General features: G+C 43.3%; 1 protein-coding gene across 1 annotated transcript in view; it reads left to right on the top strand.

The window, feature by feature from the left end:
• ZBTB20 (zinc finger and BTB domain containing 20) overlaps positions 1-24,483 on the top strand; it is a 608,278-nt gene that overhangs the window by 524,410 nt on the left and 59,385 nt on the right. The window contains exon 10 of the mRNA XM_084618031.1: positions 5,595-5,679. The gene's annotated coding sequence lies outside the window, so the exon portion shown is untranslated. The remainder of the gene's footprint in view (positions 1-5,594; positions 5,680-24,483) is intronic.

Below are 24,483 nucleotides of genomic sequence, written 5' to 3'. Positions count from 1 at the left end.
CTGCGGGAGAAAGAGGCAAGAAGGGGAAAAAGTGGAGACAGAAAAGGTCAGCAGAGATGAGAAAAGAAAATGGGCAAAAACCTTTGGAAGAAGTCAGTGTGACCAGGGCATGGCATAAGAAGACATGGGAAGGACAAGTATGTTTCCAACACAGACTGAGGAGGCTTCAACACCAAAATGGAAAAGGAAGGTTGATCTAGTGGTTAGAGCACTGAGCGGCTACTTGGGAAACCAGAGTTCAGTTGCCTGCTGAACTAAAGATTTCCTGTATGATCTTGGGCAAGTCACTTAGGCCTAGAGTCACAAAAATGTTTAGGTGCCTAAGTCCCAATTTTAGGCTCCACTGCAATTCACAAAACTCCCCATGAATCCTGTAGGTGTTTAAAGGTGATCAGTGCCTTCGTTTTCTCAGTAAACATTCCCTAGGTGCCTATGTTTCTTTCTGCAACGTCTAGGTCTGCCTGTTTCGCCCTCTAGGCACCTGGGCACCTATCTCCTGCCTAAGCCCCAGAGTGATTCATGAACCAGGGAAAAATAGGCATTTGGCAGCCTCTCTCATGTGCAGGCCCCAATCTGGTAGGCTCCCTCTGAGCACACCTGCCAGACCAGGCCTCTCAGATGAGTTCACCCAAAACAGCCAGGGAAGAGGAGAAGGAGGAGGACCTTCCTTATGCCTTTTAGCCCAATGATTAGAGCACACACCTGGATTGTAGAAATCCCGGGTTTAGGTCCCCCTCCACCTGAAGGGGAGAAGGGATTTGAATACAGTTCTGTTATATCTCAAGTGAGTGCCCTAACTGCAAAGCTGTGGGATATTCTGGTTCAGGTCTCCCTCAGTCTCTCCTATTGAAGCTGTTTATGGACAAATAATGAGTCATTTGGGCCAGAGGGAGAGAGAGAACAAGCATAAAAATGATTCTATAACCTGGTTGTTAGAGCATTCACCCAAAAAGTGGGATCCAGTTCCCCTGTTCCAATGACTTTTTAGTTATTTGGTACATCAGACTATCCCACAGCCTAATGGTTAGAGCACTCACTTGAGAGGTGGAAGACCTCTGTTCAAATCTCTTCTCCCACTCAGGTGGAGGAGGGACTTGAACTGAGGGTCTTCCACATCCCAGGAGAATACCCTAACCATTGGGCTAAAAGTTGTGAGGGAGGTCCTCTTTCCCCTCCCCTCAAACCCTTTCTTCTTGCAAAAACAGCATAGAGGGTTCCCAGCTGTGAATTGCTGGCAGATCTAGATGCCTTCCTGCTGCCTGGGCTTAGGAGCCTATCTCCATCAGAGGAGCAGGGCTTAGCATACATTCTGGTAGACAGTTCCCATTGGCTAGCTTAAGCAGCTCCCTGACTAGCATGCTGCCTTTTGTGAATCACAGTCTATGGTGTGTATGTCCCTGCATTCATTGTATAGGGAGCCTAGCACCTAATTCAGGCTTTGTGAATTCCAGTGATTTTTCTAGGCACCTAAAAGCTAGGTGCTGTGCTGCTCAGTGTCACAACATGTAACTATTCTTAACCTATCTGTGCCTTAGTTCCCAACCTGTAAAATAGGGATAAGTAGTGCTTTCCTACTTCAGCAGGGTGTTGCAACGATCAATATCGTATAGATTGTGAGGCGCTCAGATACTGTAGTAGTGGGGACTGTATAAATACCTAAGATAGATAAAAATGCTGGGAACCACTGGTCTGTGGACTGAAATGTAATATGTGAACAGTGAAATGTAGGTCTGGTCCTATGAAGTGCTTTTGTTCTCATCATAAGGGAAAGGGAGAGGGATGTTAAGGTCCTGCTCTCTTCCGCTTCTTAGGTGTAATTTTCAAAGCATTGCGCAGGGAGTTTAGTTTTATGACTGGTATCAAAGTGAATTAATCACATAGCTAAGTGTCTGACTCTGAGAGATGCTGAGCCTCTTGCAAGTCCCACTGAAGTCAGTGGTGCAGGAGCTCAGTACCTCTCATGATCAGAAGAAATTCTTGCTGACAGCTTTGGGATTTTATCTTCTAGATTTTTTTTCTCCTCCCTTCCCCCTTTATAGGTTAGTAAGTGTAAAAAATGAATCTGGTTGTAATGTAAAAGACTGACAAGAAACACACTGAAATTTAACATTGATTTTGTTTTTGTTCTCCCAGACAAAAAGCGATTCCCTTTTGCTAACTGCTCTGTCCGTGGTGCTAACAAGCAAACATCTTCTCCGCTTCAGTTTTCATCGTGATGCGACCTAGTCCACTAATGCACTATTATTTCACTTCTCAGTACATTCAGTTACGGTGAAAGCATAGCTTGCAGGATAGCAGCCAGCTAACAGTCTTACTTTCGAGATGGCGATGGGCTATTGCATAAATTAATCCACTGACTTTTTTCAGTGGGGTGAGGAAGAGCCCTGTAAGTTCCCTATACTCCCCACAATTTATTCCCCATTGCCACCACCTTCAGACTCCATGCGTCGTAACAGTCCTTTCTCTGACAGATGAGAGCTGAATGGTGCTCTCTACCATCGCTAGAAGGTTCACTAGAAAGTGACATAATTGTTCATTTCTCCCAGCAGCTAAGTCAGCTACCTCCATATCTCTCCCAGCCTCTCTTGGTCAGGGGAGTCAGTGGACCTAAACTGGAATCCCCATGTAATGGCAAAATGCACTACCAGGCTAAATCACATAATTAATGTGTAGATTTCAGTTCGTATTGATGTAGTGTGGATAGAGTGTACATAGCAAGGCTGTGTGGCATAAAGTCTTTAAAGGCATGAGTTTGGGGTGGCCACATTGCTTGAAAGTAGGGAAGCCACCAGTAGGTAAGTCATGCAGAACTTCCGACATGAGTGCTGGTAAATCCTTTATTCCATCCCACCCCTCATATAATTCATATGTGGTTTATATATATCACGCCAAAACTGTTTACAAATGTGAGAGTTTATGTTGTTTGTATGAGTTGTCTGATCCCTCCACCTTTAAACATACCTTAGTACTAGAGCTAGCAGGACACTGCAGAAAAGTTGTCAGTGAATATTTGTTCACATTTTTAATGTCTATTTGATTTGACTATATTTGTGCTTCTTTTTACTGGCATTTCACAAATATTCAGGTGAAAAGCTGTTAGTTAGCATCTGTCTGGATTGATTTAAATCACTGGTTTTAATCATGATTTAAACCAGCAATTGGAAAATCTTGATTTAAATCATCTATTTTAAGCTCATTTTGCATTTGTACTTCTTAGTTATTTTCCTAAAGAAAGGATGCTTCTCATAGCTTGGGAATTACTGAAAACATGTTGATTTGCAATGAAATATAGTCTTTGCATTATATTTCATGCTGCCTTCTTTTTCTTTTCTAACTGGGCAGATACACTGTATCTGTACACTGTCTACTTATATGTAAGTAATTATTCTTGATGTTTACCATTTTTATTATGTTATAAAATGGTGAATGATGCATTTCTTATTTACTAGATGATGATGAATTTTTTACTTGTGATTTATGTCAAACTCTATTTGGATGGAAATTCAAATTAAATTAAAAATGCACAAAACAAGCATTTTTTTTTCTTAAGTGGGCTGGATACGTAACAAAAAAAACATTTATCAGAAAGTTTATCAAAACGTGTTTTGCATTTAAAATTTAATTGATTTATTAAACAAAGGAAGTATTTTCTGTAGTTATTGAATTAAACTCATGGTCTCTAGTTACCACGTCGGTCAAGATTTTAGAACTAGTAGAATTCATCCTCTTACACCTAGTTTTTAGTCAAATATTGGAAGAGGAAAACAGTGTTTTTCTGCTTTCTCAACTCTGATTGGTTTCTTAACTTTGAAGAAACTAGTTATTGAACTGAACAAGTTGAATACACTGAAATTAATAAAACATTCTGACTACACCTGCAGAAAAGGCTACTAATGACAAAAGCTGGTTTAGTACTTCAAAAAACTCTGGCTCTAGTGCTTAGCCAGTGACTTAACCAGCTCAATGGTTTGACTTTAAAACTTGACAGCAAATGTACTGTTTCATATTATTTTTTTAAATTTAATATAAATGATTCATAGAGTATAGTAAGATTAGGCCTTAACATAAACAGTCATGATTTCAAATTTAATTTTAAATAGGTTTATTTTTAAAAAAGAAAACTGTATTTAAATTTTAAAATATTTGAATTTAAATTTTAAAAATCCATTTTTTAAAAAATCATAGATTTCTATCCCACCTGGTTAACAAATCACGTAGCAGAAATTATTCCATGTGACTTAGCTGACCTGTGAATAAAATAGTATAAATAACAAATAGTAAATGTGAACAGTTCACAAACATTCGATAGGGTGAAAAACATACATCCGGGCCAGTCAGTGAATACTTAGGAATAGCAAATATGTTTGCAAAATTTAACTTGGCTCACAAATTATTCCCAAACAGAAAAAAGGGGTAAATGAGGGTATGTCTGCACAGCAAACGCTGTATATTGGCTAACCTGCCCAAGCTACCTTGAATCCAACTAGCGCAGGTAACAGTAAGACCGAGTAGCGCAGGCCTCAGCATGGGTAGCACAAGCCTGGCACAGACCCTGGGTACTACATACTTCGTTCATTAGGTTTCTCTAAAGCCCATGCTGGCTTCTCTGTTATTGTTACTTTTACGCTAGCTGGATTCACACAAGTTTGGTGTATGCTAGCCTGTGCACTGCTTTTGCTGTGTAGACATACTCTGAGTTTATTAATATATTCACAATGAATACTACAAATAGCTCTATCTTTATATATACACCTTTATATATTCTGTAGGTGCCACACACATTATGGAAAAAATATTTGAGGAAAAATTTAGATTTTTGGTTTTTTTAATGTATTGGAACAGTTTGTCACGTATCTTCATCTGCAAGGCCAGGTCCCTTAGGTTCATGAATCCTACAGTGTAGGGCACAGTGGGAGAAAAATATTCAAACTAATAAATATCAAAACCCTACAAATGACCTAAAATAGCCTGTGAATGACATTACATTAATTTTGATCTGTTGGGCACGATCAGGGCTAGAAATGAGTGCTGCATATCCCATTAGGAAGTTGGGAACCTCTCCTTCCCAAGTGGGATAAAACTCTCAGTTCTTCCAGTGCAAAATATCAGATGTTAAAGCAGTGACATTTGTATAGATAGAAAACCTGTCACTGGGGCAGGATTGAACCCTCATGTCTTGGGCAGATGTGATTTTTTTTAAGGAGGATCTGTGAGGAGAAAGAGGAAATGTTGCTCTGGCTTGTTGAATCTTTTTAAATGGTGGCTGTCTGAAGATGCGCAGTGTTTTGAAATATTAGAATAAGCCTTAGGAGAAAGGATGTGTGCTATGTTGACTATGCAGCCTATGATAAATTTATTTAGCACATACCTATGTAATCTGACACAAGGATATCTGTTCTAGATATATAGTGTATGTTGTTTTGTAAAATGGACATTACAAAGAATGAATCTGACTGGATGACAAAGGCTGTTGAGATTTCATTGCAGTTGTTGAGAGCTTATTAAGCTAATTTTGCAAAGTACTTTGAGGCAAATTCTAAGAGGTGCTGAGCACCTGCATAGCTTCTCTCAGGGCATGACTTTTTATATTTCAGGAGGAAATAGTAACAACAAACACCACATTCCTTATGTGTTCAAAGACACCTGATCTCCACCTTTGGTGCCTCACAGTAACCTGAGGTATGTAAATTTTTGCTGTGACCATGCACCTTGCCAGATGCTATTGCTGATCTATTTCATCAGAACCTTCCCTAGGCATCTGTGGTCCCTGTGATCACCCTCAGTGGAAGCAGGACTTAAAGGGACATAATTGTCATGGGCTTGGGGTGAGTGTGAAAGCTTCTATTTCTATGTTTATGGGGGGAACAGGAAGCCCATGCGTCCATGGGTCAATTGTGTAAGTACCATTATAAATAGACTCTTATAAATGAGAGGACAAATTGCTCTCATTTGTGCCAGACAGACATACAGTACGTGCGGTTTATCAGGCAAACACTCTCTCAGTGTATGCAAAATAAGCTTCCCATGAGACTTTGCAAAAATATAGCAAAAAAAGCAACTCTTTGTTATTGCAGTAGTCACGAGCTACTGAGCTATGTAAGCTAAGGCTACCCATAAAACCACACATAAACTAAGGAGATTCACTGTCTATGTTTTCTGCCTTCCATCAGAACACTAGAGACACCATAGTTCCCAAGAGCTTTAGTGCCCTCTAAGACTAAGATAACTTTTATCCTCGACTTTGTTGAAAAGTGACCTGCCAAAGGACCATCCTATCGTAGTTAAACCCGAGGAAAGGTTACATCTATCGGGTCAGATTCACAGCCTGTTGCAGCTGCACATCCTGGCTGGATTCCCCAGCTACTCATCCTGAGCATAGAAAAGCCCCTTCGGGACAGGCCACGTAGTGTTCATGTTGCTGGACATGCCTTCACTTTACCAGAGGCAGTCACAGATTCAATGAGGAAATAGCATTGGAGTGGGTTGCATGATGCCTCCCAAACATCCATGCAGGTAGCAGTCAAGAAGACTGAACTGGGCCACATAGCCCCAACAGTAGTCTCCAGTCTGATACCTTTGAAGTGGGCATGGATTCCCTCTGCCAAGCTGGTTACAGGACCATCGGGGTCTCATGTGCCCTCTAGAGGATTTGTTACATATGAAATCCTTGAACCACAGAAGGTAAAATAATGTGTGACTTCAGAGATTTTTTGTGAGTTTTTGCTGATAAATTAAATTTTTCTTTCTTTCTTTCTTTCTTTCTTTCTTTCTTTCTTTCTTTCTTTCTTTCTTTCTTTCTTTCTAGAGAGGCCACAGTCCTTATATGTTTATCATAGTAATTAGGGAACAGCTGGAAAGTTAATCAGATGGGCACAAGTCTGATAGTCCATACCCGTGGAATCTGTGTAACGCACTCTTCATGATCATTGCAGATCTGGCCTGTATTTAGGTTTCTCCTCTGTGCAGGCACAAACCCAGTTAGAAAACCTGTGATTTCTCTGCAGTGTACCAAGCTGACAGCCTGGGAAAAGGACGTGAGGAGGATGCAGGGAGTCATTGAGCTAACAATGATCGGCAGTCACACTCAAAATGTCTATCCAATCAAGGAAGGCGTATTGGGCACAGAGGTCTCACCTCACTGTACAAACTGTAGCGTCTCGGCACTTGCAGATGCTGTGCTTGCTGTCAATCAATCTCTGACAGCCAGCATTGCCTCTACAAGTACCTAATTCCCCCCTGTGCTTGGTGTGAACTGAGGAGATTAGGAAATAAGAGTTAACTAAAGGTGTGGGAGCAAGGCTGAGAGAGTTTATCATAATAAATGCAAGATAAAGGTAAACATAAAAATTATGACCCAGCACTAAGATGCTACCCTGATGGATGACATCAACAAACCTGGGAGACATGGACAGAAAAAGCAAGAAAGTAAATTTAAATGAGAGGATATTATCATAAAGTAAGTAAATCTGAGTGTAGAAAATAAGTGGAATGTTAAAGAAGGACAAAAGATAAATAATGGATAGCCAAAAGGAAAGAAAAAGAAAAGGGAAAATGAGATGAAGCAGCGAGGTACAATTTATAATGCATCCATTCATAAGAATACCTACTCTAAAGGATATGGGGGTGATTTTCAAAACTGCCTATGTGAAATAGGTGCACAAATCTCATTGAAATTAAATGGGACTGGTGCTCCTAACTGCTTTTGAAAATCCCACCCTATATTCTTAACAGCACACATTAACGCTAATGAGTGTTGCCTGACTAAAAGCCTACAAATTAAGATTAAAATAGCCCCCTGGCACTTCATTAAATGCTAATGCATATATTGTACAATGTGTGTGTCTGAGGGGTGGTATTTTTTCTGGGTTATGGGTGCAGCTGGTAACAGTGCCAACTGTTAAGGTTGCCCATCACTTCCCATTATAAGACCGTGTTTTCAGTTGCCTATAATTTTGTCAAATTTTAAACATTTGGGCTGAAATTTTCTATACTGCATATATGATTCAGACAATTTGTTCTGGAAAATTTCAGCCAAAGTTGTGGAGCTATATCCAGAAATGAGGCTAGGAAAAAATAAGGTGTTTTGCCCATCTGAAAATGTTCTGGTGACTTTTTCTTTGAGAAGCTGTACTACCCCCATGCTTTGAAGTAGGGACTTGAAATTTGGTAGTGGGGTGGCCTTCCTTTTTGCATCCTGTACAAAATCTGTACAAATCTGGCCAAGTTATAAGCCTCTGAAAAATCACTGTTGCCTCTGCTCCGTAGAGATACATTAGTCTCGATCACTGAAAATTGTGTCCACACTGAGCATGCTGCAGCTGGGAGTTGAGCAGGATTTTCCCTGCAGTCGCAGTTCTGGGTAGCTGCAGACTGTGCTGGATCTCCATGGGGGCACCAGAACTGAGAGCAGGAAGAGTCTGTTTCTCCTATGCTCTCACTGCCTGTCCCCTCCTTACCCTACTGACAGTTTGTGGGCCTGTCTCTAAAAAAGTAGCAAAGAACATAATGGGCCTGATTCTTGACTGCCTTGCGCCTTTTGGAGTTACTATCACTAGTGCAAAGTGGGTGTATGATGCTACCAAACCAGAAATCAGTATGGACCAACACTGGTGGGAATATTTTCCACTCATTTTGCACAGGTGTAAAGGAGCAAGGCAGTGAAAAATCAGTATGCTTCCTTAATTTGCTGGAAACCAAAATCTCACTGGGACTAAAGCCACGTATGCCAAAATTTCAAACCAAAGTAGAACTTAATTCTGTTATTGGAGGTTTATTGTGTACAACCTGGTCAGATGCTCCCTTAACTGTAATTGAACTGCTAAAACAAAATCTATGTTTACCTACTGCTGCCCAGAAGATTTGAAATTGAACAGATCCGTTAGCAGCAATGCAAAAGTTGCTGTGTTCATGCTTTGGGCTTAATAGCATACCTCCTGATCTGCCCTGGAATATTGTTCTGGGCAGTGAGAAGGAGGTGAAAATATGCTTTGCCTGGGCAGAAAATGCCTTTGGATTATGAAAAGCCCTCTGGATGGGAAAAGGTGCCTCAGAAGAGCGTCAAAAGGAGAATTGCAAGCAGGGTCAATAGAAAACTATGGGCAAAATCTGCCAGATTTAACGGAACATTAATTCAACATGCCAGGCTTTAAAACTGTGCTTTTCTTTAGCTAGATTTTCAAGGATATTAGTGAAGAATGCAAATCAGGGCATGCCTGACCAACCCAGGAGTTTAGCTGATGATTAATTTAAAAATGAAAAAAGAAAAGATGTTTGGCATATTTTTAAAAAGTCTTTGGTAAAAATTAACCCTTTACTTCAGCGTTAAAATAGTCCTTTTCCAGAGCCAGGTGCCGCCTTTCACATGGTGCATGGGGCTCCCATTAGCTTCTGTAGGATCACTTTGTGCAAATCCAAAGGGCAGAATTTGGCCCCAGATGTTTCATAATTAAGTTCCAGTGGCTCACACTGTAAGCTTGTGTGTTGGATAACTCGCTTAAGGCTGTTAGCATTTAAATAGCCACAACTGGGGCTTTCATGTTAATGCACCATTAATCCTTCCACTCTGGTAGCTGTTGCTACCAGCAGTAGATGCACCCAAATTGCTGGTGCACAGGAGGTCAGATGCAGGGAAGAGATGGTGCAGATCTTTGCTGGAGTTATTTTTGTAGCAGCCCCACAATGGTTGTAGGATAGGCTTGTATTGCATTATTTCTGTCTAATGAGGCTTCTTTGTGTAAGATTGTCAACCAAGTCTAATAATATCATGGGTGTCATAATAAAATATCCTAACTTTCCATTTGGATCTGATTACTCCTGAGGGAATTCCATGCCAAAAAATTAAAAATTCTGTGCCAAAAAAAAAATTCTTCATACAACATTTTGAAATTCTTCAAAATTCTGCATATTTTGTCAATACATAAATGTGGAGGTTCTAGCATGGAAGTGGGGAACACAGGCCACTGACTGCAAGGAGGTGGAAGATCACTGTGCAGCGCCTCCCTGGAATACGGACTCAGCAGTGAGGCTGCACCCAACCCTGACAAAGTGCAAGGGTCAGGCCTGCCCCAGAAAAACCCCAGGGTCCTGCCCCTCCATGCCAGGTGCACGAAGATGGTAAGCAAGAGGAGCAGAGTCTCGCAGGCACACTCAGCCCTGGACCCTGATCCAGGTGTGGGGCAAGCAGGCTCAGGATCCAAGTGTGGAGAAGTTTAAAATGGGGGGATCCAGGTGTGGGTTGAGATAGTTCTGTGTGGGGCAATCTGGGTGTGGGCAGCTCAGTGGGTTTAGGGAGAGGGGGCATCTCGATGCACAGGGGCTCACTGCGTGGGGGGAGGTTCCAGGTACAGTGGGAATGGAACTCTGCAGGACGGTCCAGGTGAAAGTGGTTGGGGCTTGGCAGGGAGAGTCTAGGTGTGGAGGGCCTCAGCAGGGGTGTCCGGGTGCTGGGGGAGTGGGGCTTGGTGGAGTGGGGGTCTGGGTGCAACTGGTTGGGGCTCAGTGGGGTGGGGGTCTGGGTGCAGGGGACTCAGGGGGGAGGGATAGCTCAGTGGTTTGAGCATTGGCCTGCTAAACCCAGGGTTGTGAGTTCAATCCTTGAGGGGGCCATTTAGGAATCTGGGGAACAAATTGGGGATTGGTCCTGCTTTGAGCAGAGGGTTGGACTAGGTGACCTCCTGAGGTCCCTTCCAACCCTGATATTCTGTGATTCATCAGGGTAGTCCAGGTGGGGATTTGAATGCGGGGGGCTCAGCAGAGGGTGGTCTGGGTGCAGGGGTGGGGGATCTGGATGCAGAGAGGAGGGGCTTGGTGGGAAAGTAGGGGAGTGGGGCTCATTAGGTGAGGTTGGGTGCAAGGGGCTCTGGATGCAGGGGATGAGGCTCAGCCAGGTGGGGGGGTTGGGTGCAGAGGCTCGGTGGTTGTGTTCTGGGTGAAGGGGGAGTGAGATTCAACAGGGGGACTGGATCTAGGGGGGATCTGGATGCATGGGGGTTGGGTAGACAGGGAAGCAGCTCCCTGGACAGTGATTCCTCCCCCTGTGGCTGAGTAGCAATGGGGGCAGGAAGCAGGGGGCTGGGGTGCAGCTTCCTGCAGTCGGGGAGGTTTTTGGTGGTGGCCTTGGCCCTGGCTGCTCCTTGCAGGAGAAGAACAAGTCCCATCCTTCCCCAGCCAAGCCAGGACTAACAGCTGAGCCCAGCACAGGGTAGGAATCACTAGCTGGGGCATCCCTAGCCCTGCTCCCCACCACCTGCACAAGCCCTGCCCCCCATGGTGATTTACCTCTCCGTCGGCTTCTCCAGGCACCCAAAGCCATGCCCCCGTACTGCTGGGGAGGGGTGGATGACCGTTATTGCAGCTTCCCTTTGCTTCCCCATCATTTTCTGCAGGGAAGCAAAGAAATCTGTGGGGGACATGAATTCTGTGCACGTGCAGTGGTGAAGAATTCCCCCAGAAGTAGGCTCTTCAAGATCCTAATTTTTACTTCAGGAGATGTTGGATCAGACATCAGATTGGAGGTTAGGTGTGTTATAACCTATTTTGTGGGGCTATGTCCTTAATGGAGATGTCCAGGTAGGTAACTATATTTGAAGATTAGGACCTAGATGAGTCTGACTGACTTTTATTACTCAGGTTTGTAAGAACCTGGAGTTCTTGTGCAAAACTGGTTCCTTCTGCATATATGTGTGTTTTTTTCCACCTGTATTTGGCAAGGAGCTTACAACTGGATCTTTCTGGATATGGGCCTTGCCAAGGTTATCTGTGCCATCCTCACTATCAGATGGGATTATTCCAATCTGCTCTACATGGGACTACACCTGAAGGCCACTTGAAAACTTCATCTGGTGCACAGCCCAGCTTACTGCTTACATAACAATGTTTCCAGTGTGAAGCATGTCACGCCATTGCTCTGGAGATTGTACTGGTTTCCAGGTCATTCCCAGGTGTAATTCTAGATCTTGCTTTTTGACCTAGCAAGGGCCTTTATGGCTTGGGTCCTACCCATTTAGCAATGGCTTCTCTCCTTGTGCTTTTACTTAACAAATGACTGGGATGCTTGACCTGTCATTCCCTTGCAGTGTTCATTGTCTCACTGGTGGGTGATCAGCTCTGACATTCATTTTTCTCTCTTGGTCTGAGAGAGCCAAAGTTTGTTGACTTTCAACAGAAAGGCCTATCTATTTTCCCAGGCTTTTTCTGAGAGGGTGAATTGAGGAGAGGATGAGTGAATAGAGGGAGGGAGGGAGGGATTTGGTTTCTGTGGCCTGGGAACATTTTAATGGCAATAGTGGGCAAATTCAGTCTCTTCTTTGTATCTGAGTTTTAGGTTTAATTTATATATGTGCCTAGTGTTTTTGTGTAGGCTCATTTTTATAAACCTTAGCAAATAAAACTGAAAAGCACTTTATGGTTTAGGGAGTTGTAAATATTGTCAAAGTGATAATGTAATTTTTATTTCCAAACAGTTATAGTCACTAGTGAGTTTTGTAATTCTCCACTCGAGTGTTCAGAAAAGCTATCAGCTGTCAGTCACAACAGCAGTGCCCTAGGGCAAAGATTGCAGGGATGGCCAGGCTGAACAGAACCCTGGGGTAAGAAAAATATCCCCATATATATATATATATATATAGATAGATTTGTGGATTTAACTTTTTTAATTAATTTGCACATGTGGAGAGAGGGCTGTGATTAAACATTGCATTTCTCAAATACCTACTTAAATAGTATCCTCACTAGAATAACTGCCAGAAATGCTTCGTCTATTGGCTATGCAGAAGGTTTTTTATGGTGTTGCTTAGGTTTTTGAGCACAGTGCCTGCAGAAGATATGGTAAGCAATGAAGTATCACATGTAGCTTCTAAATATGAAGATCAAGGTACCAACACGCATAATCAGTTGGAAAGCACATGCAGAGGCAATCAACTGTGTTTGACACAGAATCAAGCCCTCTTTGTTGTAATACCTCACAGTATCATGTCTTCAGTATCATGACTGCATGTCTTTCCTAGTACTTTCTCAGGCTCAGCAGGGATTCCCTCCAATTCTTTTAATGAGAACTACAAGTGGCCCTACTGTATATCTGGACAGGTACATGGGGTTAGTTGGCAGGGGGCAGCAGAAAGCTACAAAACTGTTCAGAGCATGGACCACAAGGGAGCATTCCTGCACACAGGTCTAGCATCACATGCAAGTAACATTATTACTGCACATAGCTTTAATTCTCTAATGATGTGTTATATGCTGGACCATACTCCTGTAGGTGGAGTTAAAGGAAGGACCCTTCTGGAGCCTAATCCCTGTTGGGGTTTCTGTTCACCTCTTAAAACCATCCCATGGTTGGCAGGCCCTGCTCAAGAGGACTGTAAGGGTTACGATGGAAGTGCATTCATTGGCTGAGCTGTGTGGGAGGGCCAGAACTGAAGTAGACAGGGAAGCTGCAGGTTGCTGAGGTATAGTGGAGAGCACAGGGCTGGGTGGAGAGCACAGGGCTGTAATATCAGGCCAGTGGCAGGTGCATTGGCAAAGCTCTGTGAGAGACCCTTACGAAGTGCCTGAGCTCAATCTGCCTAGCATTAGCCAGCGTTTTTAGCCTTTCACTTTCATGGGAGCTAACATTTACCAGGTTCTCTCCTCCTCCACCAGAATAATAAGGTTTTGGAATCTGCAGAAACTAAACTGTGAGCATTCTTTGGAGCACTTCCTTTGTAGGCCGAAAAAAAGAGGCTTCCGTTCCTGGGTCCATCACTTCATTCTTTTGCCCAGAGAGAAGTTTTTACCCTAAAATTTAATGAAAAGAAATATAAAAAGAAAAGCAAATGTCATTCAGAGAACATGCTGATAACGCCTGTTTTTCCATCTGATGATAGGGCCGAATGCAGTGAAAAGGCACTGTCCTACTGAGCCTGTGATTTCAAACTTTCAGCAAAGAAAAGTTTATTTCCCTTCCTCCACCCACCTGAATTCCTTACTGTCCAGTTAGTTAGGGAAGCTGAGAACTAGTTTCACTGCAGGTTGACACTGCACAGGATCTGGTTTGGCTTATCTTTGTGCAGGAACTTGCACATTACAGGTTTTGCTGGTGGTTATCCTGCCTCCATTCACTGATGCTAGTGTGCTTATGAATGGGAATTGACAGTAGCTTTTCATCTCATCGCTTCCAGATGTCTGCCCTCCCTCCATTCCCCCACCTGAACAGCATTGTGATTTTTCTATCTGTATCTGTGGGCTGCACTTCGCAGCATTTTAGTGCTCAGCTAGGGAGAGAGTTGCTTTTTCCCTTCACGAGCCTAAAAATAATGTTCAGAGCTAAAGAAGCATTACTGATGTAGATTGAGCCCCTCTATTGTGACAGCCTGCTCCTGCTCCTCTTGATGTCACTGGGAGTTTTCACTTCAATGGAACAAGATCTAGCCCTTTCTTTGCAGGGCCAGGTGTGCAGAGTTTTAAATCTCTGCTGATTGTAATAACACAAGTTATCCCCTCAGTGGGCCGCCTAACCCCAATTCAGAAGGTCATTTGCCCCCTGTGGCCCCACTCATAGTTACATTTGATCCTTGTTCCATAGGTGTATCTCTCCATTCACCTCAGCCATTACCCTGCTCTGCTAGTCCGTCTCTCCTCACTGTATCACCTGAGTTTAAAAAGGCCATTTCCCCCGTGCCCTCAGAACACAATTTGTCCCTGCTTATTCAGCTGTCTCTTTACAGTGCCACCTTGGACTAATTCATATTAATTTAGTCCCCTTCTGACTATTCATCATTTTGTCTGCTGAAGTTTGTTTCACATGTTTCCATATTTTTAAAACAGGTTTGGTTTTGGCCAGAAAAAACTCTTGTACCCTTAGAGTCATGGAACTGGAAAAACTGTCCATATCAAATCCTTCCCAGCACATCTCCCAGAGTCCAGTGCAGGATTGTTTTCTGCATCACATCTCTAGTGCTTTTTCCAGTCTAGTTGTAAAGTTCCAGGCAAGAGGGGCTTCTGTCTCTTTCCTTAAGAGGCTATTCCACAGCCTAGTATATTTTGCTGTCAGCCTAAATTTTCAAACTCTTAATCTTATGTCTATACCTTTTGTGCTGTAACTCCTCTCCTTTTTTGGGATTTACACCTTTCAACTGCATACTGTTGTCTGTTATCATGTCTCTCCCCTCTCTTAATCATCATCACTTAGCCAGTCTATACAGACTGAGCAATTAATGTTAGCTAATAAGTCAGTCCTTCCACCACCTGGATGATTTATGTGGCTTTTCTCTGAACTCTCTCCAATCACACTGATGAGGAAGTGCCCAGAAATGAATGTAGCAATCCAGGTGATGTCACCTCTGAGTCATATAGAGACTGTATTATTGTACCTCACTGTCTTTGTGATGTGATTGCTCAGTTTTTTAATGGTGCAAATTTTTCTTGACTTTTTCCTCTCTGTGTTTGGTTTGGACTATGGCCACCATCTGAGATGCTTATAAAAGATTCCTTGGCAATTTTTATGCTGTTTCTATGGATCTGAACTTCATTTTTCCTTCAGGCCCCTTCTGATTGAAACTCTCTAGTTTAAATTCCACTTCCTTAAGTTTCTCACTGAACTTTTGATATGACCCCGCACCCCGTGTGGCTGTTGTTATGGTCACTGTTATTTAATGGATCAGATACACTTATGTCCTGAACCAACTCCGATGGACTGGGTTTTACACCGTTTTTCCCAAGTATATCAAAGACTTGCATTCAGCTAGCCATACAACTCCCACTAAAGTCAATCAAGTGCAGCTGTTTGTAATGTAGGGATAAGTATGATATCTCGCACATCCAGGGTAGTGGTCCCTCAGTAGAGTGACTTTAAAATGACATGGGATCTGTAGCAAAATGTGGGCACCAGACTTCTTCCCCATTCTGAACTTCTGGAGGAGCTGAACCCAGATGACTGAACTCTATCTATATAAACAATGGACGGAATCAAAACCCGATATCCATGTATATATGAACTTTGAAGATGTTTGGATTCAGATATAGGATTGCCAAATTTCTAATCGCACATAACCGAACACCCTTGCCCCACCCCCTACCCAGCCCCTTACCTGAGGCCCCACCCCGCCCTGTCCCTTCTCCAAGACCCTACCCCTGCTCACTCCAGTCCTCCTCCCTCCATCACTCACTCTCCACCACCCTCCCTCATTTTCACCGGGCTGGGGCAGGTATTCAGGTGTGGGAGGGGGTGAGGGCTCTGGGATCCAGATGGGGCCAGAAATGAGGGATTCAGGGTAAAGGAGGGGGCTCTGGGCTGGGGCTGAGGGGTTCAGAGTGCGGGAGGGGGAGCAGGGCTGGGGCAGGGGATTTGGGTGCAGGAAGGGGTGTGGGCTCTGGGATGGGGATGAGGGGTTAGGAGTGCAGGAGGGGGCTCAGGGCTGGGGCAGGGGTTGGGGTGTAGGCTCTGGGTGGAAGTTAGGATGCAGGAGGAGGTTCTAATCTGGGGCAGAAGGTTGGGGTGTGGGCTCCAGAAGGGTGGTGCTCACCTCAGGTGGCTCCCAGGTATGTCCAGCTCCTAGGTGGAGGGGTGAGGAGGCTCTGTGCGCTGCCCACACCTGCAGGCACTGCACCCACAGCTCCCATTGGCCACGGTTCCCAGTCAATGGGAGCTGCGGAGCTGGGCAGCCCCTGCGCCTGGGAACCAGACGTGTTGGCCGCTTCCAGGAGCCGCACGGAGTAAGGGTAGACAGGGAGCCTGCCTTAGCCCCGCTGTGCCACCAACCGGACTTTTACTGCTGACCGGAGCTGCCAGGGTCCATTTTCCACTAGGCATTCAAAAACTGGACACCTGGCAACCCTATTCAGATATCAGTTTTGCGTTAGCCCCTAAAATCATAATTGAAGTTGGTTTAAAACAAGCCAACAAATAACCCAAGCAAAGCTTCTCAAAACATGAAGCATGAAGAGCAGAACCTTTTATAAAGTCCATGATGGCCACCACCATGCAACTCTAATATGCCTGTTCAGCAGTTAGTTACTACACTGACAGGCTCTATAGAAATACTAGATTGATGGATTAGATTCTGTGGGCCTGACTGTTGTCTGCCTTACGTCTTCTGTTGTTATTTAGACCAATGCAAAGTGGGGTGGAAAATCTCTGTAGCCTAGTGCACTCTATCCATATCCCTATTTATCTCTGTCTCTCTAATCTATTTTATATATTTACACTGTCTAGGTTTTTGTACCACACCCATCACTGTAATATGAGAATCTTCCAAAAAGATGACATCCAATCAGGAAGTGGTCTGCTTTCCTTGCCTACTTCCCAAGTGGCAATTAGTATTATGGATTCTGATTTGTGGTGGATTTGAGGGTGAGGGGTGTTTAGCATCTCCCTCATCTCCTCCTTCCTTTTCTCACTTCTCTCTATAATACCTTCCACACAAGCAGCTCAGGACATTTTCTCGACATTAATGAATGTCAGTATAGTATTATCCTGATTTTCCAGATGTGAAAACTGAGGAGAAGGACAGGGACCATGCAAGGCCTGAGCGGCATAGCTGGGAACAGAATGCAGATCTCCTTGCTCCCTGGCCTGTACTTTAACCACTAGATCATAGTTCCCTTTGATTGATGAACATTCTATTGGATGATGATGAGAACGATGCAAGACTCATTTTTTATTTTAAAAATGGATTTTTTGATTATTTATTCTTGATCTTCTGTTTTATAGATTCATAGATATTAAGGTCAGAAGGGACCATTATGATCATCTAGTCTGACCTCCTGCACAACGTAGGCCACAGAATCTCACCCACCCACTCCTGCGAAAAACCTCTCACCTATGTCTGAGCTATTGAAGTCCTCAAATCGTGGTTTAAAGGCTTCAAGGAGCAGAGAGTCCTCCAGCAAGTGACCTGTGCCCCATGCTACAGAGGAAGGCGAAAAACCTCCAGGGCCTCTTCCAATCTGCCCTAGAGGAAAATTCCTTCCCGACCCCAAATATGGCGATCAGCTAAACCCTGAGCATATGGGCAAGATTCACCAGCCAGATACCCAGGAAAGAATTCTCTGTGGTAACTCAGATCCCACCCCATCTAACATCCCATCACAGGCCATTGGGCCTATTTACCGTGAATAGTTAAAGATCAATTAATTGCCAAAATCATGTTATCCTATCATACCATCTGCTCCATAAACTTATTGGGTTTAATCTTGAAACTAGATAGATCTTTTGCCCCCACTGCTTCCCTTGGAAGGCCATTTAAACCTTTTTTTTCTGCCCGTTCTCCTTCATAGCTTTGATTTTACTGGCAGCCATGTATTTTCTATCAAACCAGTAGAACTTTAAGACATCCACCTAAACTCTTTCACAGTCGGTAAATCAAAATTGACTGGGTCTTTTTGAGGTAGAAGAAAGGATGTTGTGCATAGCTCTTTTAATGTAAGCAAATCAAACTGTGCTGCTCTGCGTTTTCACGTAGCTTCCTTTGCTTGGTACATTCTGATTGATGACTCTGTTTTCTTGTTGATCCTTTTCTTTTTTATGCTTATCCACTTGTAATAAAATACCCAGCTATCTTCAGTGTTGCATTTTCATACACTAGTCAGCAATCTCATAGCTGTTCTATAACCAACTGAAAATCCTTTTTCTTTTTTTCCTCTTGGGAGATTTGTGTGGCAGCTCAATCCTGCTGCAGACTTAACCTTTGCCTACTTTTTCGTTATTCATGAAGTCATAGCTGTCTGTGATATCACAGTGGGCTACTGTGGGAAATCTTGTGATGTCTAAGGAGAGGATTATAACTAGGTTAACAAAGCAGTGGCAGGACTGGAGTGATAAAGGTGTTTATCATACCATAAAGCATCTCAGTAATTAGAAATGTAAGGAAAGACATTTCTTGTTTTTGAAGGGAGAGCTGGAATTTCAGTTGTTTTTTTCAAATGTATGGTTGATTAAGAAAGTTCACATGTATAAAGCAAGCAGAATTGAAACCATACTTTGTTTTTTCACACAAACAAGAAGAATGGAGGAAATGTGCAGGCAGCCTTGGTCTATAACATTGATTTGTAACCAACAAAGGAAACGTCAACTTATGAGACACAAATCAATGTAACCAGACTGTGAAAGTGCAAACAGAGATGTGAGAAAATTATATGATCATTAGTCTTCCTTGGAAAAAACAGAGGGCCAAAGTCTGTTCTTTTTAACACGGATAAAACTTGCCACTGAAATCAACAGGAGATGTACCCTTGTAAGTGAGAGGAAAGTTTAGCCTAGAATTTTTCTGATGAGTGGTGGTTAAATATTAGATTCGGGGGAAGGGGTGTTTGTGCTCTAGAGTCACCAGAGAAGGCAGGGGAGAAGGGTGGTTGCAGGCCAGACTTTGTTGTAAATGAAGTGGCAAGTTCAGAAGCTATATTAATATTCCCCTCCTACAGAGGTGATCTGCATGAGTTGCATACCTAGTTGATTTCAGGTGAAATCTCCAACAGTTTTCACAAACCTGAGCTCTTGCTGCTGTAAGATGAGCCATTTCTTTAGAAATGGAGTAGCTTTAGGAAAAGAGAAGTAACCCAGTGCTGCAGTTTCTAGCAAGCAGGGTCATCCCCTAGAAAAACCCAGTATTACCAAACCAGGCAGTCACTTATCCTAGAAAATCTGGAGGTCAAAGTCCAACTGGACTTCTGACAGTTATGGACATTGGATTGGAGAATCAATTTCCTCTGTTCCTCATATATTCCTTGTGCCTGAGGGCTTGGCTTCGCAGTTGCTTTTTGCACCTGTGTAGTTATACCAATATACTAGAATAAGTGCAAAAATCCTCAGTATAGACCAACCTTGAGCACATCACCCAACAATTCCAGTGGGGAAAGTCTTACTGATTTTAACCTCAAAAGTTGCACCAGAGAAGATGCATACTCCATTCCTTCAGTAGCATGTTCTGCTTCATTCTAGCCTTCTATCCACCTTCACTTACAACACTTCCCTGTGCTTACACTGGTAATGGGCGTTCTCCATACTTCTCAATTTGATTTCATTAGTTCCATTATGTGAAAGACCGGGAGAGGGACACATACATGGCCTAGTTCCTCTAACACTTAGGCTGTGTCTACACTGCACTTTTGTCGTTAGAACTTTTGTTGCTCAGGGGGGTGAAAAAACCACACCCTGACCGACAGAAGTTTTAACAACAGAAAGCACGAGTGTGGACAGCACTGTGTTGGCAGGAGACATTCTCCCACCGACAAAGCTACCGCCCTTCATTGGGGGTGGTTTTATTTTGTCGGCAGGAGAGCTCTCTCCTGCTGGCAAAGAGCAGCTAAACTGTATACCTTACAGCAGCATGGCTGTAGCAGCGCAGCTGTGCCGCTGTAAGGTACACAGCATAGACATCATCTTATACCAGCTTAGATAAATGGACAGTATTTCTCTGATTTATGGCAGCTCATTTCTGTGGGTTTACTCTTAGTTTATACCCTGCAAGGGGAAAATCTGGCCCACAGTTTCTCAAAAGATAGAGCCAATCCAAGCAAGTGATATATCTTTGAAAGAGTGTTTTTTTGGTTAAAATCTATTTTTAATCTAAAATGTGTTAAATGAGCTTTTTAAAAAACCAAACAACCCAAAGCTGACATCAATTTCAGTTAAACTCCCCTTCACAGCATGGGATGCAACAAGTCATATTGTTTTAATTTGCAACAACAACAAAGTGGGACCCCTCACTATTCTAGCTTCTAGAATGAATTTGGGGTTTTTGAGATGGAAACAAAGCTTGCCCGCAAGCCTCGCACACAGAGCGTATTTACTCCTGGGTATGCTCTGTGTCCTAATCTTTTACATTAAGTCTCTCACTGTCAGGGATTGCTGTTATATAATACATGTTGTCATCTGGAGTGAGGCACAGTTGTGCATATTTAGCTGGTTTACTTTGTAATGCGTCATTACAAGTGACCGAAAACATGGTACAGGAAGTTGTTTGTGTGCTTTTTTTCATTGCTTATGCAACTCCCAAGCAGAAAATGTTCTTGAGACCAGATGGTAAAGAACTGTCTATGGCAAGTTCCATTTTCCAGATGCATTGATGTTTCATGTCTACTTGAAGCTACTTCAGATGGCTTTGTAAACTTGAGTCTAACTTTTGTTTGACCCTTCACCATGCTGCTCGTGACAATTTTCTGCACTAACTTCAATCCAAAAAAAAATTGTCAAGATGCACTAGAGACTGTGTGTCAAGTTATCTAGGAGGTGAACATGTCCTGGACATTGTGCTGTGATCAGGAATGAAGAGATTAACTCTGTTATAGATTCAGAAATTCATGTCCAGGCTCAGGCTTCAATAAGATTCTTTCCTGCTTCTTTCTCTCTAACTTTCACACAGTAGCACAGTGACCAACACCTGAATGTGTTACTGCCTGACTTGGGGATCACTAGCCAGTGAAAGAAAGTTACTTTCAGTCCCTGCAGAAAAGCCATACTCCTTGCCTCAGGGCAATAACACAGTCCTGTGACTATGTCTGCACAATACAAGTCATCTGCAGTTACAGCCCAGCATGATTTGGGAGAATTTTTACTAGCTTGGGCTCCTTGGAGTTTTTACAGTGAAGCCTGGTGCAGCAAAGCTCTATTTGTATGCATTTTATTTTTTACTACAAATGAAGTTATTGGCCCAAATTTTTATCTCAATTATACCCATCCAAACCTATTAACAAGGTTGCATGGTTGTAGCTGAGGGCAGAATTTGGTTGGCCATGTCTGCATGAAAGTGAGTCTGTCATTGCTGATTAGCTTCCATCAGTCCTCACCACATCTCCACCTTTTAAGGGAAGGCTGCTATGTGAAATAAACCACCTTTATTTTCTGAATGAATCCTGAACTAGCACTAGGTTCCATCCTGGATGCTCCTAACACATCCACATCTGTCCAGGAGACATTGTCCACACCTTTCCTGGACTACAAAGTTTAGAGAGCCACTTTAATGGTGTTTTGTTAGGCCCAAATCCTGGCTTCTTTTCACTGGTGTATAGGACATGTTAATAGGCAATAGTAGAGACCTAGTTTGGAAATGGATCTGCAGCTTAGAGAAGAGGAGAACAGGCTTCAAAGAGTTTTCACAGGAAGTGTATCTGAACTGCTTGCATACCGCAGGGCTGCCTTCTGCTGGTGCACCATCCATGGTAGCATGAAGAAATGGGGACAGGGGCAAGGGCATGGTTAGAAGATCCATGGTTAAACAACGGGGTGGGAGTGGGGGCAGTGTGTGTTAGGGAGAAGGGGAAATAGCAGTCGAGGCTGCTGCGGACCAAGGGCTGAAGTAGCAGCCGTAGAGCAGCCTAAGAGAAGATTCCATCCCCTTTGCCCCCGCCTCCCAACTTTAGTAGAGAAACTTGTACATTTACTTCAGCTTTGTACAGGGAGGAAGGATTTAGTCCTCTGTAGGAACAGTGTCTTCATTCCTTTAGTAGCTGCAGTGTACAGTAACTCCTTACTTAACATCCTCCCGCTTAACGTTATTTCAAAGTTATGTCGCTGCTCAATTAGGGAACATGCTCATTTAAAGTTGTGCAATGCTCTCTTATAACGACCTTTGGCTGCCTGCTCTGTCCACTGCTTGTAAGATTCTGTGGAAGAGCAGTGACTTTACAAGGGAGCATTGCACAAGTTCCTCTTCTCCGCCTCCTTCCCCTCCCTCCCAGCATTTCCCCCACTGCCTAACAGCTGTTTGGCGGCACTTAGGACTTTCTGGGAGGGAGTGGGAAGAGCGGGGAAGTGCTGCGTCTCTGCTCCTCCCCCTCCCTCCCAGAAAGTCCTAAGCACTGCCAAACAGCTGTTTGGCAGCGCTTAGGACTTTCTGGTGGCGGGGGAAGGAGTGGGGATGCAGCGTGTTCTGGAGAGGAGGTGGAGTGGGGGGAGGGCGGGAAGAGGCAGGCCTGGAGCATCCCCCGGCAAAGTCAGCACCTGTTCTTCTTCAAGGAAGCTGCCACTGCTGCTGCAAAGTTGCTTCATAGTGTTCTTGCCAGCAGTGGTCTGTGCCTGTGTGGAGTAAGCCTGGGGCACTTCCCAACCACAGTACAGTACAGTATATAATGCCTTTTGTCTGCCCCCCAAAAATTTCCTTGGAACCTAACCCCCCGCATTTACATTAAATCTTATGGGAAAATTGGATTCGTTTAACATTGTTTCACTTAAAGTTGCATGTTTCAGGAACATAACTACAACATTAAGTGAGGAGTTACTGTACATCAGTGTCACCGAAAACATGCAGTGGGCTCTAAAGGTTGCACATGTGTGCACATACACATGCACAGAGCAACTAGCCTGGCTCTGGCTGGCTCTGCAGAGCCAATGCACAGCCAAAGACTGAAAGAGAAAAACCTTCTCCTTTATCCTTCACCTCCCCTGGTGCTAATGTGCTTGAGCAAACACTTGACTCAGTGGCATTGATAGATATTGTAGCATTGCCTGACAGTGCTAGCATGATGGTAGTGATGGTTTTGCCTGCGATTTCTAAGAAGCTGTTTTCTTGTGCTTTAAGACATTTGTTAAAACCCGTTAGTCTGAAATTTCTTGTTTCAGACCAGCAAGGATCTTTGGATACAAAATACATTTGGTCTTCTTTTTGTCATCAAGTGAAAAATAAAGGTATTTGTTGCATAAAATATTTCTAAGAGATACTGGTCCAGTGGAATTTTTTGAACCATATCTGAATTTCAAACACCTCAACATAAGTTTGGGTTCAGGTCCAATTTCAGGTGCTTTTAATAACTTAGAACCACTTTGTTTTCATAATAACAATACTTGCTATATCACATATAATCCATAGATCCCAAAGCAGGTAGGTAGCATTACCTCCAGAGAGAAGTGCTTTCCCCATAGTCATACAGTGAGTCACTGTCATAACTTGGATTACAACCGAAATCCCCTAATGTGTAGGTTGGTGCCCTGTCCATTGGGCCACATAACGTCCCTGACTTTTAGAGTGACAAACTTGTTGGAAACATAGTCATGGCTGAGGAAAACATTAAGATGAGAAATAACAGTTGTAATCGACCATTTTCCACTAGGCCCTCAAACAAGTTGACCACTTACTGTATGTCCACAGTACACAGCTAAGGTTGTCAACTCTGACTGAAGCTGTTCCAGGAGATTTTTTTTTCCCCGACATGACTGTGACGGTGCCCCCCATAAGGCTTTATGGAAATATGCTTATGAATATATATATGACATAACTAGAATGTGTTTTATGCTACATATGCCATGTAGCATATCTCTGTAAAGGTTATGCTCTACTGAATCTATTAATCCTATTTGTATGTATGTATCATTTTTGTATTCGAAGTTATGAATATTGGCTGCATACTTGTTTGGTTCTGAGTAGGTTTTAGTGAAGCAGTTGGTCAGCTTCCTGAGAAAAGACTATTCTCAGTAACTGCCAAATCAAGAAGCCCTTAAGCCAACAATGAATTTGGAGATGCCAGTCCACACCTGGGCTTTGCCAGGAATGTGGCCTGGCTGGTAAGAAACTCAAT

This window comes from Lepidochelys olivacea, assembly GCF_965140295.1.
Source record: "Lepidochelys olivacea isolate rLepOli2 genome assembly, chromosome: 1".
In the NCBI taxonomy this organism is placed as follows: domain Eukaryota; kingdom Metazoa; phylum Chordata; order Testudines; family Cheloniidae; genus Lepidochelys; species Lepidochelys olivacea.
This window is presented reverse-complemented; position numbering and strand designations above follow the sequence as displayed.